A 22,280-nucleotide genomic window follows, 5' to 3' on the forward strand; every position below is an offset into this window, starting at 1 on the left:
TGGTGTTCCACGTTATTGGTGGTGGTGTTCCACGTTATTGGTGGTGGTGTTCCACGTTATTGGTGGTGGTGTTCCACGTTGTATAACCACTAGACTACTCGTAACTGTAGGTATCCTTCACAACCGAGGATAGTGATCAGTATAAGTATCCTTCACATCCGAGGATAGTGATCAGTATAAGTATCCTTCACATCCGAGGATAGTAATGTGGTAGTCTAGTCATAGTGTCAATAGTGTATCTAATCAACCTTTCAATCCCATTCCCAACACCCCGGGAATCCCATGCCTTGGTAAGAGTGTGAACTCACCTTGGTTTGCTCGGTATGCTAGGTTATGCACTCACAAGAATTTAATCACGTCCTATTGTAAGCACGTATAACAAATCAGTTCATGTTCGCAATGATACGCATGCAATTTAATGCTCACATAGCAGTCAGTTTGCATATCGGCACAACACGTATTATTGCACGTATACAAATGTTAACGTTCATCAAGCATGGCATGCCAAATAACTTAAGCATATAATTCCATCTTTCAAAGTAGGTTCAAAAATCCCTAGTATCTTTCGAATCCAACTATTATCTTTCGACCACAGTTATCACAATTATCCTTCGGACCGAATGTTATGTTTCGGACCAATGTCATCTTTCGGTCAAAGCTATCTTTCGGTCCAAACTATCTTTCGGTCAAAGTTATGGTTCGGTCCAAACTATCTTTCGGTCAATGCTATCCTTCGGTCAACACTACTATGTTTCGAAGGACTATGTTTCGAAAGACATGTATCCTTCGACAAATAACAGTTACGTTTACACAAAGTTTCCAAGTTTAACCGATTATCAATTAACACAGATTCAAGTATTCAGTTACTTCAGAAACGATCAAACAGGGAGTTTCATATACAATCTCATGAACCCTAATTTAACCATATGAACAATAATAACACAATCGAACCGGCCCTAAATCACTATCATGCGATTCTATTAAAACAACATCAAAACCTCAAGTATAGACAACCAATCATACTAACTGAACCGTTCGGATGCATCACATACACAATCGATTAAACAGGTTAACATCATTCAAACAATATATTGCAATACTAACATACATATCCGGTTATCATAGCCGATCCACAAAACATTATCATTGAACATCATCAAAACAGATCCGATTATCATACTAACAATATATTGCGAGACAATTTATTAATCATGACATCAAAGCATTATAAACAACATCACACACTAACCGGAAATCTGGATTACGGATTGAAATCCTTCGAACAGAGAGTAGGTCTGCTATATGCCGTCACACACACACAAGGGAACTAGGGTTTTTGAAACTAACCGTCGACTTTCATGCACTCACGTTTATAAACGTATCACAGGAATGGGCCAAGCCCATTAGAAAGGCTGGGCCGAAAGATGTCGAAGGATCTCTTCTTGGCCCGAAGGATATGTTTCGAGACCCTTCAAGTCGAAAGTTGATCTTTCGGATCGAAGGATATGTTTCGTGATCCTTCGATCCTTGAGCCATGTTTCGTGGACATCCTTCGAAGGTTGGACATCCTTCGAAGGTTGTTTGTGTGATGTAATGTGTTTCACACTAACTAGTTTACACATTTACAAGTTTCACAATGTAACAAACAAACAACTATGTACAGTCAAACAATCAAAACGTATAAAATTTCATGGCAACCAAATGTGCAAATGAACAACTAGTCAATACATGATCGTGTAATACATATGAAATCGAATCTTGGAAATTCGAGTTGTCACATTATCCCCAACTTGAAAGAAATTTCGTCCCGAAATTTGGTACGCACTCACTGAGGAAGCTAGGTAAGTTACATCATTCACTGGTTTTCCTGGGGTGTCACATCATCCCCCCGTTGATTTGGAATTTCGTCCCGAAATTCAGTAGTAGTAGCTTCAGTCTCAGAAGTGGATGCATTGGTTTCGAATAGCTGGGGGTGCTTTTCTTTCATCTGGTCTTCGCGTTCCCAGGTATACTCTGGGCCACGCTGGGAGTTCCAACGAACTCGAACAAGAGGGATTCTCTTGTGTTTGAGGACCTTAACATCCCGGTCCGTGATTTCAACTGGTTCCTCGACGAACTGCAACCGCTCGTCGATAGTGAGTTCCTTAAAAGGAACTATAAGGGTCTCATCTGATAGGCATTTCTTCAGATTCGACACGTGAAATACATTGTGAACTGCACCGAGTTCAGCTGGTAGGTTTAACCTGTAGGCTACTTTGCCAATCTTTTCTAAGATTTCGAATGGTCCGACGTACCGCGGATTCAGTTTGCCTCGTTTACCAAATCGAACCACACCCTTCCAGGGTGAAACTTTCAATAAAACCCGGTCCCCGACCTCAAATTCCAATGGCTTTCTACGCTTGTCCGCGTAGGCTTTCTGACGGTCGCGTGCTGCTGCCATGCGTTGCCGTATCTGTGCTATCTTTTCTGTGGCGTCCACTACAATGTCTGGACCCGTAATTTGACTATCCCCCACCTCTGCCCAACAGAGAGGTGACCGGCATTTACGTCCGTACAATGCCTCGAATGGAGCGGCTTGAATGCTGGTATGGTAACTGTTATTGTACGAGAACTCCACCAAAGGGAGGTGTTTTTCCCAGCCGTTGCCGAAGTCTATAACGCATGCCCGAAGCATGTCTTCAAGAGTTTGGATAGTTCGCTCAGACTGCCCATCCGTCTGAGGATGATATGCTGTGCTCATGTCTAACCGTGAGCCGAAGGATTTGTGCATCGCTTGCCAAAGCTCTGACGTGAATCGTGCATCGCGATCCGAAATGATAGAGGTTGGCACTCCGTGCCTCGAAACAACTTCTTTCAAGTAAATGTCTGCTAAGGTAGAAAACTTATCCGTTTCTTTGATAGCCAAGAAGTGAGCAGACTTTGTGAGTCGATCAACGATCACCCAAATAGTGTCATTCCCATGCTGGGATCTAGGTAAGCCCGTAACGAAATCCATGGAAATTTCTTCCCATTTCCACTGTGGTATCTTGGGTTGTTGAAGTAGGCCTGCTGGTTTCTGATATTCAACCTTGACTCTCGCACAGGTTAAGCATTTTCCAACATAGGTGGCGATGTGGGCTTTCATACTTGGCCACCAGTATGTTGTGCTGATGTCGTGGTACATTTTATCTGACCCTGGATGTACCGAATAGCGAGACTTGTGAGCTTCATCCATTACAAGTTCGCGTAAACCGCCATAAAGTGGGACCCAAATACGCCCCGTTACATAGTAGGCGCCGTCTTCCTTTTGTTCCATGCGTTGCCTTGAACCGCGTAAGGCTTCAGCTTTGACGTTTTCGGGTTTCAGTGCTTCTAACTGAGCAGTTCGTATCTGTGCAGGAAGACTGGACTGAATAGTAAGCTGTAGCGCTCGCACGCGCTTAGGTAGAGTGTCTTTCCGACTGAGGGCATCAGCCACAACATTGGCCTTGCCTGGATGATACTTGATGGCGCATTCGTAGTCGTTCAGAAGTTCAACCCATCTCCGTTGACGCATATTCAAATCCTTTTGCTTAAGAATATGCTCGAGACTCCTGTGATCGGTGTAAATCGTGCACCTGGTACCGTACAGGTAGTGTCGCCATATCTTAAGCGCGAAAACAACAGCTCCCAGCTCTAAATCGTGCGTCGTATAATTCCGTTCATGAACCTTGAGTTGCCGAGAGGCGTATGCAATAACTTTATCCCGCTGCATCAATACGCAACCAAGCCCCTGTATCGATGCGTCACAATAAACCACGAAGTCATCCGTGCCCTCTGGCAATGAGAGAATAGGTGCGCTGCAAAGCCTATCCTTTAAGTACTGAAAAGCGGTCTCTTGCGTACTACCCCATCTGTAAACGACACCTTTCTGTGTTAACATAGTAAGTGGTTGCGCGATCTTGGAGAAGTCTTTAATAAATCGCCTGTAGTAACCCGCCAAACCCAAGAATTGGCGTATTTCTGTCGGTGTACGCGGTGCTGGCCAGTTTCTGATCGAATCAACCTTGGATGGATCAACATGAATCCCATCCTTGTTCACCACATGGCCTAAGAAGTGGACTTCACGAAGCCAGAAGTCGCATTTTGAAAACTTTGCGTACAGTTGCTCTTTTCGAAGAAGTTCCAAGATAAGGCGTAAGTGCTGCTCGTGCTCCTCCTGACTCTTGGAGTAGATCAAAATGTCGTCGATGAAAACAATGACGAACTTGTCGAGATAGGGTTTGCACACCCTGTTCATAAGATCCATGAAGACTGCAGGCGCGTTCGTAAGCCCGAATGGCATGACAAGAAACTCGTAATGACCGTAGCGAGTTCTGAAAGCGGTTTTGGAGACGTCCTCATCCCGGACTCTCAGCTGATGATACCCTGACCTTAAATCAATCTTGGAATAGTAACACGACCCTTGCAACTGGTCGAATAGATCATCTATGCGCGGAAGAGGATAACGGTTCTTCACCGTCACCTTATTGAGTTCACGGTAGTCGATGCACATCCTGAACGTACCGTCTTTCTTCTTTACAAATAACACTGGAGCTCCCCAAGGCGAAGAGCTTGGACGAATAAAGCCCTTTTCCAAGAGCTCTTGTAGCTGCTTCGACAGTTCATCCAGTTCGGTTGGAGCTAAACGATACGGTGCGCGGGCTATTGGTGCTGCTCCAGGAGCTAACTCAATCTGAAACTCGACTTGACGATGAGGAGGTAAACCAGGTAAATCTTCAGGAAACACTTGAGGAAAATCACGCACAACTGGTATATCCTCCAGCTTCTTTTCTTTTGCTGACGCGTCAGTGACAAGTGCCAGAATGGCAGTATGTCCCTTTCGTAAACATTTCTGCGCCTTTAAGAAAGAGATGATGCCAACCACAGCACCACTCTTGTCACCTTGTACTTCGAGAGGTTCTTGACTGGAGCGAGGAATACGAATCACTTTTTCCTTGCATAAGATCTCCGCGTGATGTTGGGATAACCAATCCATACCGATGACGACGTCGAAACTACCCAAAACTATGGGTATGAGATCAATCGAGAAAGTCTGACCCGCTAGAACAATACTACAACCCTTGACTACCTGTGCGGCTTCTATACTTTTACCATTGGCTAGTTCTACGACGTGTTTGGTGTCTAGGGGTGTTGGTGTACGTTTTAATAATTTACTCATTTTCAATGACATATAGCTTGTATCAGCACCCGAATCAAATAAGACAGTAACATAAATATCGTCGAGAAGAAACTTACCCATAACCACATTGGGATCATTCACTGCATCTCCTCGACCCAACACAAAAGCACGACCACGAGCTTCATTGCCGTTGTTGTTGTTGTTTCCCCCGTTGTTGTTGTTACCATTACCCTGATTGTTGTTATGATTGTTGTTGTTCTGGTTCCTGTTCAACTGAGGGAAATGCCTTTTAAAGTGACCCTCTGCACCGCAATTATAGCACCCCTTGTTTCCCTGTTGCTGATTCTGCTGTGCTGGTAGCTGCTGCTGGTTCTGGTTCGCAGGTCGAGCGCTTCTACAATCTTTGGCCTCATGACCCATCTTGAGGCATCTTTGACAACGAACCTTATTACACTGGCCACTGTGATGTTTGTTGCAGGTGTTACACTTTGGAAGGTTTCCTCGATACCCTCCCTGTCTGTGGCTGCCTGAGGAGTGCTGACTTGGACTCTGGTAACTGTCTGTCTTTCGCTGTTGAGCTTGTGACTGCACTGAAGCTGACCCCTTGCTAGAATCCCCATCCCATTTTCTCTTACTTTCACTGGGAGTAGCAAGTGTAGTAGAAGCAGTAGCGGTAGCAGTAGCACTGATACGCTTTGGCAGTTTGTTCTGATCCACTGCCTGATCGGTGATGCGATGAGCGAGACGCTGGATTTCCTGGATGTTGTTGAGGTTAGCCGAGGTAACGTGGCTCTGTATTTCTGGTGCCAAACCTTTGAGGTACAACTCAATACGCTTGTATGGAGGGTCCACCATAGTTGGACATAACACAGCCAACTCATTTGATCTCTTGGTGTAGGCTTCGATTTCCGAACCAACCATTTTCAAGTTATACAACTCGTCCTCCAACTTGTGAATGTCTTCTCTAGTGCAGTATTCCCTCTTGATCAGTTCTTTAAAATCATTCCAGGGTGTGGCGTTAGCAGCTGCCAACCCTAAGATCTGCACTTGTGCGTTCCACCAAGTGAGCGCAATCCCTTCAAGTGTGCCAGTGGCGAACTTCACCCTGCGAGCCTCAGGGCATTCACACATTTCGAAAACCGACTCGAGCTTTTCAAACCAGTGGAGGAGTCCAACTGCCCCCTCCGTGCCACTGAACGAGCTAGGACGACAGTCCATGAAATTCTTGAATGTGCACCCAGGTTGTTGCTGAGCGGGTTGACCTATTGTGTACGAATAGGGCAAAGTTAAGTACGAGAATTAATGTAGGATCTAAAGATCCTAGTGTCTATACTGCAGGGTATACTACCTGCCTGGGCGGCTGCAACTGCCGCAGCAACGAGAGCCTCTAGCTGGGCTTGAGTCATGGTAATTCGTGCGGCCATTGATCTTCACATCAAAGGCAACATAAGTGAGAAAGGTTCGCGAATAGTGCGATGACAGAAGAGTGTAAGCACATAAGTATTCTCATGTAATGTCAAGTTGTGAGCAAGGTAATGTAAGCATACTACGAGCAAAGTTCTATGCAAATTCTAGCATGTAGGCAATAAACATAAACCTTATTACCTAAGAAGTTGAGTCTTGCACGTGGAGCGAAGCGTCGTTGTGGATCGTTGAGAGCACTGTTCTGGTTATAGTCTGGTTTTAATAAAAACGTTTTTCCATATTAAAACCAAGTTCTCTATAACCAATAGCTCTGATACCAATCTGTCACACCCCCAAAATCCACACGCGGAGTATCACCGCTTGGGAGCGTGACCGACCAGGATCAAGCCACCAATCATATTGAACATGCATTTAATATTAAGTAAATAACTGAAAACCATCCATTCAATACAAAAGGTGATCAAACAAATCATCGTTTCAAAATGTAGCGGAAGCATAGTAAATAAACCAGTAGTAGTTAACAGTTTTAAGTGTCATATTAGCTCAACAGAGAAGCCACGATCCTTGTCCACAACGACCCGCTTCTCCAGTGCAAGCTCCAAGTACCTAACGATCTGCAAGGCATGTAACAGAATGATCAACAAACTAGTTGAGCGAGTTCACAGAAAGTAAATGCGTAATAGTAAGTTCGTTTGTAACAGGTGGCTCTACTGGGCCGTTTATATGTTCTATTGGTGGTGGTGTTCCACGTTATTGGTGGTGGTGTTCCACGTTATTGGTGGTGGTGTTCCACGTTATTGGTGGTGGTGTTCCACGTTATTGGTGGTGGTGTTCCACGTTATTGGTGGTGGTGTTCCACGTTGTATAACCACTAGACTACTCGTAACTGTAGGTATCCTTCACAACCGAGGATAGTGATCAGTATAAGTATCCTTCACATCCGAGGATAGTGATCAGTATAAGTATCCTTCACATCCGAGGATAGTAATGTGGTAGTCTAGTCATAGTGTCAATAGTGTATCTAATCAACCTTTCAATCCCATTCCCAACACCCCGGGAATCCCATGCCTTGGTAAGAGTGTGAACTCACCTTGGTTTGCTCGGTATGCTAGGTTATGCACTCACAAGAATTTAATCACGTCCTATTGTAAGCACGTATAACAAATCAGTTCATGTTCGCAATGATACGCATGCAATTTAATGCTCACATAGCAGTCAGTTTGCATATCGGCACAACACGTATTATTGCACGTATACAAATGTTAACGTTCATCAAGCATGGCATGCCAAATAACTTAAGCATATAATTCCATCTTTCAAAGTAGGTTCACAAATCCCTAGTATCTTTCGAATCCAACTATTATCTTTCGACCACAGTTATCACAATTATCCTTCGGACCGAATGTTATGTTTCGGACCAATGTCATCTTTCGGTCAAAGCTATCTTTCGGTCCAAACTATCTTTCGGTCAAAGTTATGGTTCGGTCCAAACTATCTTTCGGTCAATGCTATCCTTCGGTCAACACTACTATGTTTCGAAGGACTATGTTTCGAAAGACATGTATCCTTCGACAAATAACAGTTACGTTTACACAAAGTTTCCAAGTTTAACCGATTATCAATTAACACAGATTCAAGTATTCAGTTACTTCAGAAACGATCAAACAGGGAGTTTCATATACAATCTCATGAACCCTAATTTAACCATATGAACAATAATAACACAATCGAACCGGCCCTAAATCACTATCATGCGATTCTATTAAAACAACATCAAAACCTCAAGTATAGACAACCAATCATACTAACTGAACCGTTCGGATGCATCACATACACAATCGATTAAACAGGTTAACATCATTCAAACAATATATTGCAATACTAACATACATATCCGGTTATCATAGCCGATCCACAAAACATTATCATTGAACATCATCAAAACAGATCCGATTATCATACTAACAATATATTGCGAGACAATTTATTAATCATGACATCAAAGCATTATAAACAACATCACACACTAACCGGAAATCTGGATTACGGATTGAAATCCTTCGAACAGAGTGTAGGTCTGCTATATGCCGTCACACACACACAAGGGAACTAGGGTTTTTGAAACTAACCGTCGACTTTCATGCACTCACGTTTATAAACGTATCACAGGAATGGGCCAAGCCCATTAGAAAGGCTGGGCCGAAAGATGTCGAAGGATCTCTTCTTGGCCCGAAGGATATGTTTCGAGACCCTTCAAGTCGAAAGTTGATCTTTCGGATCGAAGGATATGTTTCGTGATCCTTCGATCCTTGAGCCATGTTTCGTGGACATCCTTCGAAGGTTGGACATCCTTCGAAGGTTGTTTGTGTGATGTAATGTGTTTCACACTAACTAGTTTACACATTTACAAGTTTCACAATGTAACAAACAAACAACTATGTACAGTCAAACAATCAAAACGTATAAAATTTCATGGCAACCAAATGTGCAAATGAACAACTAGTCAATACATGATCGTGTAATACATATGAAATCGAATCTTGGAAATTCGAGTTGTCACATAAAAGATCCATCCTTCTTTTTGACAAAAAGAACGGGAGCACCCCAAGGTGAAAAGCCAGGACGGATAAAACCTTTGTCAGAGAGCTCCTGAAGCTGCTTAGATAATTCTTGCATCTCAGACGGTGCAAGACGGTATGGAGCTCTGGCAATGGGATTTGCACCAGGTACGAGATCAATACGAAACTCGACTTGGCGTGCTGGAGGTAGACCAGGTAACTCTTCAGGAAAAACATCAGAATAACCCCGAACGACAGGAATATCTGAAATAGACTTACCCTTGCCTTTATCTGTTGTAACATGTGCTAAGAAAGCCACATATTTCTTCCGTAGATACTTCCGTGCTTTAAAACAAGACATGAGTTTGAGACCACCGGCAGGCTTCTCACCACGAACCTGTAGGATCTCGCCTGTCGACAGCGGCACACGAACAATCTTCTCAGAACAAACTATCTCTGCGCGATGCTTAGATAACCAATCCATACCCACAATGCGTCGAAGCTTCCAAGTTGCATTGGCGTGAGGTCAATAGGAAAAATATGGTCGTTAAGGTTCAACTGGCAGTTGCGGAGAACAGAATCAAGAATAATGGGTTCACCATTAGCAACCTCTACTGTCAAAGGTTTACCTGGTTTCGTTCTAGACACGCGAAGCATTGGCTCAAAAGACAATGACACAAAACTCTTGTCGGCACCCGAATCAAAAAGAACAGATGCAGGCTGATTATTAATAAAGAACATACCGTTCACCACTTCATTGTCTGCTTGTGCCTCTTGAGCATTCATGTTGAAGACTCGCCCTCGCGCCTGAGCCTGATTCTGGTTGGCATTCTGATTCTGGTTGGCTAGTCTTGGGCACCGGTTTCTGTAATGGGTCAGATCCCCACAGTTATAACAAGCACCTGGTGGGTAGTTTGGTCGTGCAGCTTGACCCTGTTGCTGAGCAGGAGGTTGAGCAACTTGTTGAGCCGGGTTCTAAACTGCGCGATTTTAAGCAAACCGACAAACATCGGCAAGATGACCTGACTTCCCACAGTTAGTACAGAAACGACACTGATGTTGCGGCTGATGGTGACTGTTGCATCGATTGCACAAAGGTGCACTTCCTGAATAGGGCTTCTTTGCTGGAGGCTGTGCAGCTTGGTTGTGTAACATCTGTGCCTGTAATCATTGTGAACAGTTCAATTATCAATAAAATAATGTTATTTGATCCCAATGTTTGTTTCGTTGTGCTTTACATTTTTCGTGTTTTGACTTTTGTTCAATTTCAAACTCTACATCGCTTTCTAGAGAATTATACGCAAACTGGTGCGAAAACGTACTCAGTTTAATGCGACAAATACTCCGGAACATCAACATATACTCAACATACCTTAAATAACCTTTACATAACTTAGAAATAAGTTTTGAAGGCTTTGGTATGGCAAAAACAAGTTAATTCGCTTACAGGGACTAAACTTGACAAACTGCGAAAGTATGCCAATTTGAACTGTAACGAACATTCCGGAACATGTCCATAAGTTAAACATACCATAAATATCCTTTACATGGCTTAGAAATAGGCTTTGAGGGGTTTGGTATGCTAAAACAAACTTTTGGATCATTCAGGGGCCAAAAATGTCAAAAAGTGCACAAGTTTGCACTTTCGCACATAACTGACGTTCTGAATACATCCGGACATCCAAAAATTTATGTAAGCATCCTTATATTATGCCTAAGTGTTTGGCATAAGAAAAATCCATTCGTCGCGTCATTTGGATCGTCTTTCGCGCTTATGCGCACTCCGTCGTAATTAACCGAACATCGCGACCGTACGGCTAAACGAACCGACATCCGACATATTTTTGAGCACATTTTAGGTCCCCTATACTTTAACTTCATTTTAGAGCTTTGAAATGGGGTTAACGGAGCTTAAACATGCCAAAAACGCATCAAATACCAAGTTTTGGCGCTGCAGGGACTAAAGTTGTAATTCTGCCAAACTAGGTCCTTACGGACCGTAAGGCAAAACCCATACGGTCCGTAAAGGGTCCCCAGATCAGCAGAATCAACATTTAATGCTGATTGGCTCTTCAGATTGCGAAAGGGTCGAATGCCTTTTCACCCAATGAAAGGCCAAGGGCCAAATTCAGTGTATTTAACCCCTGGACACATGTACGCACGAGATCAAGGCACGATATTCGATAAAACGATCCTAACGGTTCCACTTTTCCTATAAATACCCCCCCCCCCCCCATTTGTGTAAAAACCCACAAGAATCAGATCTAAAGCTCTAAGTTGAAACCATTGTTTCATACCTGAGCTATTTGATCTTGATTAGCACTCGGGGACCTTCCGTAAGTCTTCTTTCGCTCTTTTATTCGCTTTTCGAGTCCGAAAGTCGACGTTTAGTTGACTTTCTGCATTGACCAGCTTATGGTCGATGCGAAGTTCATGGAACTTCATAACGTGAGCGTGATCACGATGGTTATGGTCCATAGTGACCATACCTACTGATCACCACGTTATCTAGGCTCAGTGACGAGTCGTAGTTTCGGCCCAAAATGTGCATTTTTGCATGTTTTGTAACCAAACTACTCGTGAGCATCAAAGCCGTTTGTTTTGATGCCAAACCTGTTTTCTAAGCTTAGTTAAGCATGTCCTAACATGCTTAGCTCGTCACTTTTAGTGTAGTGCTTATATAGGGTCGTAAGGTAAGCGATCTAAACCATCGCTTATACTTTCGAACCCAACCCATTTGGTCGATCATTAGGATCCGACCAAACACATTAGGTGACCATAGCTATAACCTTCCGAGGTTATACCATGTGGTCACGATGTTAGGCGTTCCGAACGCGTTCTACGCGAACGACGCGTTAGGGTAGCATAAGCTACCTAAACAGGTCGTGATGGATCGTAAGCACTTAGGTTAAGTTTCATTTTAGTATGTAGGCCTTGTTAAGCCATATTACACGAGTCTCCATACTCGTTTGGTTTACGAACCCGCGTACTGTCCGATCCTTCCGATTTGGTCCGGTATATTAACATAGCTACCTATTAGGTGCCATTGATATTCCGTGATCTCTCGCATTTCCTGATTATTTCACAAGAACAACAAAGCAACCTCAAGTGAGTACATAGAACCCCTCTTTTACTGTTTTCCAAACTGTTTTGGGTTGAAACACATGTGCCTATCTGTTACATTCATGCTTTCCGTGTTTTCACATCATATATCTGTTATGCTCATTAGTACATTATAGTACATGATTTCATTACATTTTATGCTATGTATGCCCATTGTGTGCGTACTTAGTACATCGATTTACATTACATTTCTGTTGCATATGTTTACTCAGCATATGGACACATTGATTTACATGAACATTTCTGTTGCATATGTTTACTCAGCATATGGACACATTGATTTACATGAACATTTCTGTTGCATATGTTTACTCAGCATATGGACACATTGATTTACATGAACATTTCTGTTGCATATGTTTACTCAGCATATGGACACATTGATTTACATGAACATTTCTGCTTCGTATGTTTACTTAGCATACTTAGTACAATTGTTTACATCACATGCCTTCATTTTGTTATGACATTTGGTTTGTTTAACATGGGACAATACATTCATTAACATTAGCTACGCCGTTCGTTAGTAGGTAGTGGTACCATAGGAATTAACAACTCCCATTCCTGAAGTCCTGGGTTTGATAGGACTGGAAGGAATGACCGAATTCGATATACATAACTTAGATAAACCTTTAATTTGTTTAAGGGTTTATCGCTGCAGTCTCAAGGCTTGGATGTATGCATAGTTTACAATACCGCATAAATGTTAATATCAATTGAGCATGCATTTTCCACAGAACATAATGTTGATTTAAACCACGTTTTACTTCAACGACTTGTTTTGTGCATATGGTTTAAGTTGATACATTTCGCTTACCATACATGATACATTTTGGGATTTCACATTACATGATTTACATTGAACATAAACACGTTGACACTGACATACACATTTGGTGGTTTACATTGAACATAGACATTTGACATGGTTTACACAATAACACTTGACATCTGGTTTATACATGAACAATTTACATGGTGGATTGGTTTGGGTAAATGGTTCGGGTAACGTGGAGTATATAATATGATGCAAACATGGTGGATACGCCGCTGGTACTTCCTATATATAAATGTTTGTATAATATTACATATTTTAGCGTTATCTAAATCATTTCAGTTTAAACATATAACATTTTACACAAATAACATACTGTTCATAAAACATCATCTTACAAAAACAGCTGAACATATTCAACTCCTTTTACTTGGTTACTCGTTTAACCTTGCACTTATCTATATATATCATCTGATGTTATCATTTTTCAAATGATTTACAAAGCAAGACAAAGTACAAGGTTCATGACTGACTGTTATTAAAAATTCTCTAAACTCAAGTCATGAACCACATTTTCACAAAACCTATGTATCTCACAGGCATTTTTATTCTGACGTACCTACTTTCACATGTGTTTTCAGGAGTTGTTCCATAAGGCGTTGATAACATTACTAGGGCGGACCTGTGCCTTAGTGCCTAACAATGAAGATAGGCTAGTATAAATATGTTATGAACTTGGTATTTCTTGTTTTGAAACAATGTACAACTCTTGTTTATAAATAAAATACAACTTGTATGCCATGGTTATGAAACAATTTAATTCTGTCCACGACACTCCCCGGCGTTTCCGCCGCGGTTGCATGTTATACGCGGCCGGGGTGTGACAGAAGAGTTGGTATCAGAGCCATTGGTTATAGGGAATTAGGTTATTAGTAATGCTTTGACCTAGACTATAACTTTAGGACCCTAACACAAGTTATCTTGTGTTTAGAGTTTAAACATGCACATCACCTATCCTTAGGTGATAACCACAACGGGAACTTCGTTTCCAAATCCGCTTTGAAAATTAATCATCTGTTCTAGGATGATTGATTACTAGGTTTTGAACCCTCTATTATAAGGTTTTGAACCCCTTTGGATTTTCAAAAAAAAAATCCCGTCAAAGTGTTGGGTTAATAGTGTGAACACGTGCGAACTGGAAGGGTGAATGCCTGTACCCTGAGTTTTCTGTCTAAGGCTAGAGTGTTCGTACAAATCCACATAATCGGACCAGTCACTCTTACCTGGGAACTCTTGGGGTGAGTGTTCACTTATAGGAGAGCATGTCTTCGCGATACACTAATTCTGACCCATTTACTTTGACTAGACATTTCATATCGCTTGTTTACATTGCGATGCATAACCGCCATCTTTGCTTTTATTGATTCTGTTTCATCTCATTCTCTACACCCAATCATCTCACTCGTTTCCTTTCATGTTTTTCTCTTCTAGAATGCCTCCTCGCCGCGACAACCAGATAGCTACTGCCGAGCTGGCGGAGATTATTGCGCAGCAGATGGCTGCTCAATTTCCGAATCTCTTTGCTCAATGGAACCAGGCCAACAATAACAATGGTACATGCAAATACAAGGATTTTAACCAGGCTAAGCCACTCAAGTTTAGTGGTTCTGAAGGAGCAACTGGGCTTCTTCAGTGGTTCGAGAGCATCGAGAACACTTTCCGTCATGTGCAGTGTCCTGACAATCGCAAAGTCGAGTTTTCTTCAAGCGTGTTTCAGAAGAGGGCTCTTACATGGTGGAATGGGGTTATGAGAGATCAAGGTGCAGAAGTTGCTCTAGCTCAGACATGGGCTCAACTGAGAGCTCTTATGATGAGGGAGTTTTGTCCTCGTCATGAGCAACGAGCGTTGGAGAAAGAGTTTGATGTGTTGAAGCAAGATAGTGGCGAGCACAGGGCTTATACAGATAGGTTTGAGGAGCTGAGTCTTCTTTGCCCGACTATGGTTACCCCACTCGACAAGGCTATCGAAAGGTACATCGACGGCCTACCTGACTCAGTACAAGACATCCTTACTGGTAGCAACCCTACCACACTCCGTCAGGCAATCGAGTTATCGGCGACGTTGACTGAGTCGCAGATCCGAAAGAATAAACTACACAGGAAGGGTGACAAGGGGAAGAAACAGTCGGCTGACAAGGAAGACAACAAGAAGGGAAAGGATTCTGGTTCATCAAAGAGGTCAAAGAAGCGTAAGGCTTCCCAAAATTTTGCTGTGACTGCCCAAGCTAACCAGGCAGCTCCCAACCAGCCTTCAGCAAAGAAACCTTACTCAGGAAGTGCACCTTTGTGCAATCAATGCAACAGTCACCACCAGCCACAATATCAGTGCCGCTTCTGTACTAACTGTGGGAAGTCAGGTCATCTTGCCAATGTTTGCCGGTTTGCTCAGAACCGCGCAGTACAGAACCATGCTCCACAAGTTGCTCAACAACAGGGTCAGGTTGCACGACCAAACTACCCACCAGGTGCATGTTATAATTGTGGGGATCTGACCCACTACAGAAATCGGTGTCCAAGACTAGTCAACCAGAACCAGAATGCAAATCAGAATCCGGCACCGGCTCGAGGTCGAGTCTTTAACATGAATGCACAAGAAGTACAAGCCGACAACGAGGTGGTGAACGGTACGTTCTTTATTAATAATCAGCCAGCATCTGTTCTTTTTGATTCGGGTGCCGACAAGAGCTTTGTGTCATTGTCTTTTGAGACAATGCTTCGCGTGTCTAGAACGAAACTAGGTAAACCTTTGACAGTAGAGGTTGCCAGTGGTGAACCCATTGTTCTTAATTCCGTTCTACGCAACTGCCAGTTAAACCTTAACGACCATATTTTTCCTATTGACCTCACGCCAATGCAACTTGGAAGCTTCGATGTTATTGTGGGAATGGATTGGTTATCTAAGCATCGCGCAGAGATAGTATGTTCTGAGAAGATTGTTCGTGTACCGCTATCGACAGGTGAGATCCTACAGGTCCATGGTGAGAAGCCTGCCGGTGGTCTCAAACTCATGTCCTGTTTTAAAGCACGGAAGTATCTACGAAAGCACTATGTGGCTTTCTTAGCACATGTTACAGCAGATAAAGGCAAGGGTAAGTCTATTTCAGATATTCCTGTCGTTCGGGATTATTCCAAAGTATTCCCTGAAGACTTACCTGGTCTACCTCCAGCACGCCAAGTCGAGTTCCGTATTGATCTCGTACCTGGTGCAAATCCCGTTGCCAGAGCTCCATATCGTCTTGCACCGTCCGAGATGCAAGAGTTGTCTAAACAGCTGCAGGAACTCTCCGACAAAGGTTTTATCCGTCCTAGCTTTTCACCTTGGGGTGCTCCCGTTCTCTTTGTAAAGAAGAAGGATGGATCTTTTAGGATGTGTATCGATTATCGCGAGCTTAACAAGCTTACCATCAAGAATCGATATCCCCTACCTCGCATTGATGATCTCTTTGATCAATTGCAAGGTGCTTCATACTTTGCAAAGATTGATCTACGATCTGGATATCATCAGCTTCGTGTACATGCAGAAGACATTCCCAAGACAGCGTTCCGTACTCGTTATGGACATTACGAGTTCACAGTCATGCCATTCGGTTTGACTAATGCTCCTGCTGTTTTCATGGACTTAATGAATAGGGTCTGCAAGCCTTATTTAGATAAGTTCATCATCGTTTTCATTGACGGCATTTTGATATATTCTAAAACGCGAGCTGATCATGAGCAACATCTTCGTCTTACATTGGAACTCCTAAAGAAAGAACAACTTTTCGCCAAATTCTCCAAGTGTGAATTCTGGCTTAAAGAGGTTCAATTCTTAGGACATATTGTCAACGAACAAGGTATTCATGTAGATCCCTCCAAGATCAGTGCGATTAAGGATTGGGATACACCTACTACCCCTACTGAAGTTCGTTCTTTTCTTGGTCTAGCGGGTTATTACCGCCGCTTCATAGAAAATTTCTCGAAGATTGCAGTTCCTCTAACTGCTCTAACTCAGAAGAACAAGCCATTTGATTGGGGAGTCAAACAAGAGGAAGCGTTTCAGACTTTGAAACAAAAGCTTTGCGACGCACCTGTCCTAACATTGCCTGAGGGCAACGATGACTTCGTCGTTTATTGCGACGCATCTAAATTAGGACTTGGCTGCGTCCTGATGCAAAGAAACAAAGTCATAGCATACGCATCAAGGCAGTTGAAGATACATGAGAAGAACTACACCACTCATGATCTTGAGTTGGGTGCAGTTGTCTTCGCTCTCAAAATCTGGAGACACTACTTGTATGGTACAAAATGTGTGGTTTTCACAGACCACAAAAGTCTTCAGCATATTTTCAATCAAAAGGAGCTCAACATGAGACAACGACGTTGGGTTGAACTTCTAAACGACTACGACTGCGAGATTCGCTACCATCCTGGTAAGGCGAATGTCGTAGCCGATGCATTAAGTCGCAAGGAACGTACTAAGCTTCATTGTGTACGTGTCCAATCTGTTATTCAAACCGATATCCAAGCCCGTATTTCTCAGGCTCAACAAGCTTGTGTTTCACAAGGCTTGATGGACAAGGAATTTCCTTATCACATAACACCTGCTCTTGAATTAAAAGACAATGGATCGTACTATTTCATGGACCGTTTGTGGGTCCCAAGCCAAGATGATCTTCGTACCTTGCTTATGGATGAAGCCCATAAGTCTCGTTATTCCATTCATCCTGGCTCAGACAAAATGTATAAGGATCTTCGTATTCAGTATTGGTGGCCTGGTATGAAGAAAGACATTGCCTTATACGTATCCAAATGCCTTACTTGTCTTAAGGTTAAGGCTGAACATCAGCGTCCTTCTGGTTTATTGGAACAACCAGAGATCCCAGTTTGGAAATGGGAAAACATTACTATGGATCTCATTACCAAACTCCCGCGCACAAAGAAAGGTCACGATGCCATCTGGGTAGTCGTTGATCGTCTTACAAAGTCAGCACATTTCTTGCCAATCCGTGAGGATTATTCAGCTGACAGACTTGCTCAAATCTACGTGGATGAAATCGTAGCTCGACATGGTGTTCCCTTGAACATCATTTCTGACAGAGATGCTCGTTTCACTTCTCATTTTTGGAGAACCATGCAATCTGCTATGGGGTCCCAACTTAATTTGAGCACAGCTTATCATCCGCAAACGGATGGTCAATCTGAAAGAACAATCCAGACACTGGAGGATATGCTTAGAGCTTGTGTGATCGACTTTGGTGGTAGTTGGGATTCACATCTTCCGTTGATTGAATTCTCCTACAACAACAGTTATCACTCCAGCATCAACATGGCTCCTTTCGAGGCTCTCTATGGTCGAAAATGTCGTTCACCAGTCTGCTGGAATGAGATTGGCGAGGCTCAGCTTACTGGACCTGCCCTCATTTTAGAGACAACAGAAAAGGTAAAGAAAGTTCGTGATAACCTTCAGACAGCTAGAAACCGTCAGAAGAGTTACGCGGACCTAAAACGCAAACCCTTGGATTTTCAAGTCGGTGATCGTGTATTACTAAAGGTCTCACCTTGGAAAGGTGTGATCAGATTTGGAAAGAAAGGAAAACTTGCACCTAGATACGTTGGACCATTCAGGATCGTCGAAAGAATCGGTAAGGTAGCCTACAGACTTGAGTTACCTCCTGAACTTGGAAATGTTCATCCAACCTTTCACGTGTCCAATCTCGAGAGGTGTTTAGCCGATGAGAAACTCCACATACCGCTTGATGAAATTCGTGTTGATAAAACACTGAAGTTTGTTGAGAAACCGGTAGAAATCATGGAACGTGAAGTCAAGTGGCTTAAACGCAAGCGCATTCCTTTGGTCAAGGTTCGGTGGGAAGCTAAACGAGGACCCGCGTTTACTTGGGAACGCGAAGACCAAATGAAGGCAAAATATCCGCATCTTTTCCAATCAGTTTCCTCTAAATAAATTTCGGGACGGAATTTCCACAAGTAGGGGAGACTGTAACATCTGTGCCTGTAATCATTGTGAACAGTTCAATTATCAATAAAATAATGTTATTTGATCCCAATGTTTGTTTCGTTGTGCTTTACATTTTTCGTGTTTTGACTTTTGTTCAATTTCAAACTCTACATCGCTTTCTAGAGAATTATACGCAAACTGGTGCGAAAACGTACTCAGTTTAATGCGACAAATACTCCGGAACATCAACATATACTCAACATACCTTAAATAACCTTTACATAACTTAGAAATAAGTTTTGAAGGCTTTGGTATGGCAAAAACAAGTTAATTCGCTTACAGGGACTAAACTTGACAAACTGCGAAAGTATGCCAATTTGAACTGTAACGAACATTCCGGAACATGTCCATAAGTTAAACATACCATAAATAGCCTTTACATGGCTTAGAAATAGGCTTTGAGGGGTTTGGTATGCTAAAACAAACTTTTGGATCATTCAGGGGCCAAAAATGTCAAAAAGTGCACAAGTTTGCACTTTCGCGCATAACTGACGTTCTGAATACATCCGGACATCCAAAAATTTATGTAAGCATCCTTATATTATGCCTAAGTGTTTGGCATAAGAAAAATCCATTCGTCGCGTCATTTGGATCGTCTTTCGCGCTTATGCGCACTCCGTCGTAATTAACCGAACATCGCGACCGTACGGCTAAACGAACCGACATCCGACATATTTTTGAGCACATTTTAGGTCCCCTATACTTTAACTTCATTTTAGAGCTTTGAAATGGGGTTAACGGAGCTTAAACGTGCCAAAAACGCATCAAATACCAAGTTTTGGCGCTGCAGGGACTAAAGTTGTAATTCTGCCAAACTAGGTCCTTACGGACCGTAAGGCAAAACCCATACGGTCCGTAAAGGGTCCCCAGATCAGCAGAATCAAAATTTAATGCTGATTGGCTCTTCAGATTGCGAAAGGGTCGAATGCCTTTTCACCCAATGAAAGGCCAAGGGCCAAATTCAGTGTATTTAACCCCTGGACACATGTACGCACGAGATCAAGGCACGATATTCGATAAAACGATCCTAACGGTTCCACTTTTCCTATAAATACCCCCCCCCCATTTGTGTAAAAACCCACAAGAATCAGATCTAAAGCTCTAAGTTGAAACCATTGTTTCATACCTGAGCTATTTGATCTTGATTAGCACTCGGGGACCTTCCGTAAGTCTTCTTTCGCTCTTTTATTCGCTTTTCGAGTCCGAAAGTCGACGTTTAGTTGACTTTCTGCATTGACCAGCTTATGGTCGATGCGAAGTTCATGGAACTTCATAACGTGAGCGTGATCACGATGGTTATGGTCCATAGTGACCATACCTACTGATCACCACGTTATCTAGGCTCAGTGACGAGTCGTAGTTTCGGCCCAAAATGTGCATTTTTGCATGTTTTGTAACCAAACTACTCGTGAGCATCAAAGCCGTTTGTTTTGATGCCAAACCTGTTTTCTAAGCTTAGGTAAGCATGTCCTAACATGCTTAGCTCGTCACTTTTAGTGTAGTGCTTATATAGGGTCGTAAGGTAAGCGATCTAAACCATCGCTTATACTTTCGAACCCAACCAATTTGGTCGATCATTAGGATCCGACCAAACACATTAGGTGACCATAGCTATAACCTTCCGAGGTTATACCATGTGGTCACGATGTTAGGCGTTCCGAACGCGTTCTACGCGAACGACGCGTTAGGGTAGCATAAGCTACCTAAACAGGTCGTGATGGATCGTAAGCACTTAGGTTAAGTTTCATTTTAGTATGTAGGCCTTGTTAAGCCATACTCGTTTGGTTTACGAACCCGCGTACTGTCCGATCCTTCCGATTTGGTCCGGTATATTAACATAGCTACCTATTAGGTGCCGTTGATATTCCGTGATCTCTCGCATTTCCTGATTATTTCACAAGAACAACAAAGCAACCTCAAGTGAGTACATAGAACCCCTCTTTTACTGTTTTCCAAACTGTTTTGGGGTGAAACACATGTGCCTATCTGTTACATTCATGCTTTCCGTGTTTTCACATCATATATCTGCTATGCTCATTAGTACATTATAGTACATGATTTCATTACATTTTATGCTATGTATGCCCATTGTGTGCGTACTTAGTACATCGATTTACATTACATTTCTGTTGCATATGTTTACTCAGCATATGGACACATTGATTTACATGAACATTTCTGTTGCATATGTTTACTCAGCATATGGACACATTGATTTACATGAACATTTCTGTTGCATATGTTTACTCAGCATATGGACACATTGATTTACATGAACATTTCTGTTGCATATGTTTACTCAGCATATGGACACATTGATTTACATGAACATTTCTGCTTCGTATGTTTACTTAGCATACTTAGTACAATTGTTTACATCACATGCCTTCATTTTGTTATGACATTTGGTTTGTTTAACATGGGACAATACATTCATTAACATTAGCTACGCCGTTCGTTAGTAGGTAGTGGTACCATAGGAATTGACAACTCCCATTCCTGAAGTCCTGGGTTTGATAGGACTGGAAGGAATGACCGAATTCGATATACATAACTTAGATAAACCTTTAATTTGTTTAAGGGTTTATCGCCGCAGTCTCAAGGCTTGGATGTATGCATAGTTTACAATACCGCATAAATGTTAATATCAATTGAGCATGCATTTTTCCACAGAACATAATGTTGATTTAAACCACGTTTTACTTCAACGACTTGTTTTGTGCATATGGTTTAAGTTGATACATTTCGCTTACCATACATGATACATTTTGGGATTTCACATTACATGATTTACATTGAACATAAACACGTTGACACTGACATACACATTTGGTGGTTTACATTGAACATAGACATTTGACATGGTTTACACAATAACACTTGACATCTGGTTTATACATGAACAATTTACATGGTGGATTGGTTTGGGTAAATGGTTAGGGTAACGTGGAGTATATAATATGATGCAAACATGGTGGATACGCCGCTGGTACTTCCTATATATAAATGTTTGTATAATATTACATATTTTAGCGTTATCTAAATCATTTCAGTTTAAACATATAACATTTTACACAAATAACATACTGTTCATAAAACATCATCTTACAAAAACAGCTGAACATATTCAACTCCTTTTACTTGGTTACTCGTTTAACCTTGCACTTATCTATATATATCATCTGATGTTATCATTTTTCAAAT

This window comes from Helianthus annuus, chromosome 7, assembly GCF_002127325.2.
Source record: "Helianthus annuus cultivar XRQ/B chromosome 7, HanXRQr2.0-SUNRISE, whole genome shotgun sequence".
In the NCBI taxonomy this organism is placed as follows: domain Eukaryota; kingdom Viridiplantae; phylum Streptophyta; class Magnoliopsida; order Asterales; family Asteraceae; genus Helianthus; species Helianthus annuus.